The sequence below is a fragment of the Montipora foliosa genome, chromosome 6 (assembly GCF_036669935.1).
Source record: "Montipora foliosa isolate CH-2021 chromosome 6, ASM3666993v2, whole genome shotgun sequence".
In the NCBI taxonomy this organism is placed as follows: Eukaryota; Metazoa; Cnidaria; class Anthozoa; order Scleractinia; family Acroporidae; genus Montipora; species Montipora foliosa.
Genome location: NC_090874.1, coordinates 34,779,969 through 34,785,471, shown reverse-complemented (window position 1 = coordinate 34,785,471; position 5,503 = coordinate 34,779,969).

The window sequence follows — 5,503 nt, the reverse complement described above, 5'->3', positions numbered from 1 at the left end:
CTAGTTGTTAGGTTACAAGGGACACTTTATGAAGCATGAACAATGACAGACACAGATGAATTAATGCTGAGATTATTATTATTTTATTTTATCCTTTTTCTTTTATTTACAGTTTTCTTTTTAGTTTTAAAGATTGTGATGTGAAGGGGGGGGATGTTATGTATGGCAATTATGTATGGCGATACCGCTGGCTCAGGATCTCTAGTTGTTCGATTATTCAGTTATTGTTTGTTAACCAATCAGAATAAACCACGCGGTCAGTTGTTGATCCAACATGGGGTCTGTGTTGTAAGAGTGTATCAAACAGGTAGCTTACAAACTAAACTGAACGCAGGGTTGTCGGAACAACAACAAGAAGGTTTATTCCAAAGTGAACGTAGTTTCCACGAAGTAAACTCTGAACAACACGTACTCAATAAACTTACACGGCCTCTGCCAACTTGAATAAACACTGCTTCTGTCACACTTGACTAAACACGGCTAACGCTAACTCTCTTCGCTTGTGAAAAACTAGTTTAAAAAAAACTCCGCTAGGACTCGTCTACTTATATACTCTCACAATAAGCTTCTAGAACTTTCTAAAATAGTAAGCAATCTAATTATAGAAAGATTACAAAACACACTGATTTAGAAACGCTTACGCACGAACCTAAAAATAAACAAACTACAAACTCTCGCGAAGCTTCTAGAAAGTAACGCTAGTCACGCAATGCTATTTTTCGTAACAGACACTTACTCAGTCTCAAAAGCCTTGATCTACTTGGGAAGTGCAAATATCTTAGTCATTTGCATGCTTTAAGGATTAGAATTTCGCCAATCCGGTAATGATTGTAATTAGCATAGATAGCTGTTAATATCCGTCAACGTCACGTTCATGTTCTCTGAATGAAAAAAAGTGCGTGTTGGAGACAAAAAATTGAAGTGATCATCATCAATTTAAGCAATTGTTTTGTATAGACAGGGGCACCCAACGAGAATGTAGTTCAAAATCACTTAAAATAGCATTGTTAAACGTATTTTAGTATTTAAACAATAGATATAGGCATACTTTTATCCCCTAAAATGTTTTCATCTGTTCGGATTTCCTAGCTGAAAGTCTAGTGATCTGAAAATTATAGGGATCAAAACTTACCTTTTCGAAAATTTCAGCCGGGAAAAAGGCTCCCGAAAATTCTAGGTGACCTTTTTCGGGTAAAAATCCGCTGAAAATGGGCAATGATTTAGATGTTCGAAAATGCTAGGACAGGCAGGCAAGCAAGAAATTTGACAACAAATGTTCCGAAAATTGTAGATCTCAAATCGTCTTCCAAACAGATATTTTCCGAAAGTTGACGTTGGGTGCTCCTGTATAGACACCTCAAAATTTTCAGGTGACTTCAACGAGATTCGAACCCATGACCTCCGTGATGCCGGTGCAATTCTGATGTACCAACCATAGTTAATAGAGGGGAATGGTTATGAAACCCGACAAATTTCTTTGTTGTAGGTTTTTGTTCTCGTTTTTAGCCTTGACCGTGCACAAAACACAATAGTTGTTTACTCCATACTTCGGAACTAACCAATAGAAACGTGTTGGTTACCTAATTCATGCATAGTGTATGAGCGCAAAACAAAAGATTGTGCACGGTCGTGGACTTTCCAACCTAAATCTTGGCTGCTTTGTTTGCTCTTTTGATGTTCGCGGAGCTTCCAAACCATTCCCCTCTATTAACTATGTACCAACTGAGCTATGAAGCCACACAGTTGGGAGGAGGTCAATTTGTTGGGCTCATTTGTTAGGACTGATGAAGGAAAGAAATGTTTATTTGAAGTACGGGTTATAGCCGAAAGATTGAAGTGATACTCGCCATTCATCACTTGTCCTGATAAATGCCAACACCACCTTTCATGTTCTCTGCAATCTGAAATAAAGCTGTTTGTGTTTTTTTCGTATCTTTTTTGCGTTCTAGTTCTGCCTAATGCTGCTAAGAAAACTGATTGGAACAAATTGTTCCTCGATTACTATGTTTGCAAAATAACTGATACATGTGTGCCTGCATGATACATCCGTAGGGCCCCTTTGTTTTGGCATGGTTAATAGAGGGGAATGGTTTGGAAGCTCCGCGAACATCAAAAGAGCAAACAAAGCAGCCAAGATTTAGGTTGGAAAGTCCACGACCGTGCACAATCTTTTGTTTTGCGCTCATACACTATGCATGAATTAGGTAACCAACACGTTTCTATTGGTTAGTTCCGAAGTATGGAGTAAACAACTATTGTGTTTTGTGCACGGTCAAGGCTAAAAACGAGAACAAAAACCTACAACAAAGAAATTTGTCGGGTTTCATAACCATTCCCCTCTATTAACTATGGTTTTGGAGTCGATCATTGACAGCAGCTCGATTAAAGGGATGTCTTATATTTCGCGAACAAAGGAGCTGTTTTGATCAATCTGTGTTGTTTCGTACCCCGAAATTTTGTTCACAGATAATAATAAAAAAACAAAAGAACGAAAGAGTCTGATAAATATTCATGTTGGGAGATTGGCTCATTACAGAGAGCAATGTGAAAAATGATGTCTTCGACTAAATACTTTTTTTCCACCGTGGAAGTTGATTGTACGGACTGCTTCATTTTCTGATTGCTACAAACTTTTTTTAAACTCTTTATTGCAATGAGATTTCGTACAGAAAAATATTACACCTTTCGTAAGCCTTATATCGAATCTAGGGAGCTTAGACGAGGAAGTAGAAATATCCGCTTTCCAGTCCTAACAATAGCAATTCCCTGTGTTCAAGCACTATAAGAAAGTGTCGGCAAGATGTAACGAGGTTCGGTGCATTTCTTATTTAAATTTCTTTGTTTAATTTGGTAGTTCAAATTACCTCGTTCCCAAGACCCTGGGAACGAGGTTGGAAGACTTGTTTGAGAACCTATGAGTACCAACAACGAATGTTACGTTTAAACCTCGTTTGTACCTATTTTTGTATGCCTATTCAGCTAGCATCCAAAAAGCCAACAAAATAATTTTTAATAAATCAATGGATTTTGGTGGAAATAATATTGTTAAAAACGATGACCGTGATTACAACGATACATATGTAGCGGAAAATTAAATCAAAAGTATAAAAGCGCCTAGAACATGATGTTCTTCCAAAGAATAACTGCGTCCGGCTACTTCCACGAGTATCAAACAATTCCCAAAACGTAATGCGGCAAAAGATTTATTCAAAACTAAAGAATTTGCCGACACATTTGTTCTTTCGTAATCAGAGCATGTTCTGGCCAAGTTTCACGGAAATCCGTCAATTTTAAAAGTATTTGTTAGAAGAACGAATCCAACAAGTTTATTTGCATGTCCCGTCTCCTCAGGAAGAGAGCCACCAGCCAAAGATATACCGGAGCCCTGGCGTTCACGGTACAAGGTATTAATCCATTAGCTAACTCTTTCTCTTCTTGCAGCAGCAATAACCAGGTGATCTGGTGACGTAATTCGGAGGACTGGGGAGAAAAAATTTAAAGCGGTATCCCACAACCGCGCGCAGGACCATATAGATGCGTTTACTGTCAGCTGGCATGGACCACTCACTTATTGTTTCCCTATGGATCAAGCAGAATGCATTGTTATAATTCCAAATTGGCCGACACCACCTTATTATTCCAAAGTTATGGCAATGTTGGTCAGTCCTTCAATAGTTATTGCAAGGCGACCTCATTTACTTCCTTATTGTCAACATCCACTTTTTCCAAGGCTTCAGGCAATGGCTTGCAAGTTATCAGTAAATCCCTTGAGACTAACAACATTTTAAGACACTGCCGACATTATCCTCGCATCTTGGCTCTCAGGTACACAGAAGCAGTATCAAACCTATATCAACCAATGGCTTAACTTCTGTTGTGAAAGGGAACTTGATTCATTTCATCCCTCTGTAGCTGATATTATTCAGTTTTTGACATTGCTTGAAAAGGGTCTCAGTTATAGTTCACTGAACACTGCAAGGGGTGCACTGTCTACCATCATCACTATTAACAGTACTTCCATTGGCTGCCACCCTCTTGTAGTGCGGTATCTGAAATTAAGGTGCATTCAATTTACAGCCTCCAGTACCTCGATATAGAGAACTGTGGGATGTGTCTGTTGTGTTGAAATTTCCGAAAACTTTGTCACTAGTAGCGTCGTTGAGTGTGAAGGACCTTGACCTCAAGCTGGTTATGCTTCTTAGCTTGGTTACTGCTCAGAGAGGACAAACTTTGCACCTGCTGGATGTTATCTAATGTCTAAGAGTGATTCCAACTTTGTGTTTACGTTTAATAATCCTCTCAAGTAGTCTAATCCAAGAACGCTAGTGAAGCCTCTGGTTCTTAAGGCATGTTCTCATGATGAAGTTTGTGTGTATTTGCTACTTTAATTGAGTACCTTCAGAGGATTCGGACTCTGTGTTGATGGTTCTCAACTGTTAATCAGCTTTCGGAAACCACATAAAGCTGTATCACGAGATACAATAAGTACGTGGATAAGATCTGTTATCTGTAGCTTACCTCACATCTCGCTAATAAAATCACACTTCTCCGGCATTAGTCACGCTCAAACTCCGACGATGGTCACACGGATAAATTTACTTCTCTTTGACCAAGTTTCAAGGTCCAGCGAGTATCCATTGCTGAAAATCAGCGATGAATATTCAAATTTCAAAATCCTTCGAGCCTCGCTTTCAACGAATTTGGGCGCGGCTGGTCAACCGTTCACTTATTTGCTCTCACCGTATCGAGGCTCAAGTGAACGGTTGACCAGCCGTGTCCAAATTCGGTGTAAGCGAGCCTCGAAGGATTTTGAATATTTGAATATTCATCGCTGTTTTTCAGTGATGGATACTCGCTGGACCTTGAAAGTAAATTTATCTGTGTGGCCATCGCCGGAGTGTGAGCGTGACTGATAACGGAGAATTGTGATTTTATCGGCGAGATGTGAGGTAAGCTAACAATTACTTTCCAGCCTTTCCTTTATTTAATAGGTACGATTGACAACCCGGGAAGTTGAGAAGTCGCTCAAATCGCATTCATTCAGGCAAACAAGGTCAAATAACCACACAAGAAGTGAGAACGTCACCACCACAATAAAGTACAGCTTTTTTATTAAGAACTTTGGCGTGTAAATATCTTTTCAGTTTGTTATCGAGATTCCCATACAAATCCTTATAATTTTTTACCCTCCGAGTCTGGGACGCCTGTAGAAGCGCTTGCTGACCTACACAAGCACCCAATCTTCTATCCTGATATTAGTTTGGGCGGGGCGCCAGTGATCATTTGCGGAGTGAAACAAAGTCCCTGATCACTTCAGCTTGCCTTTGTAAACAAACTTGCTCTGAAGCGTCCACTTGCACCTAAAAAAGAGATAAAACATGTAAGCAAACAACCTCGTTCTCAGGGTCTCTCTTCTCTGCCTCCATTGTCGTTGAGAGAAGACCCTGGTTCACGCTGGTCACGTGGCACTCGTCGACAAACATTTTTCCAGTAGGGTAGTGTT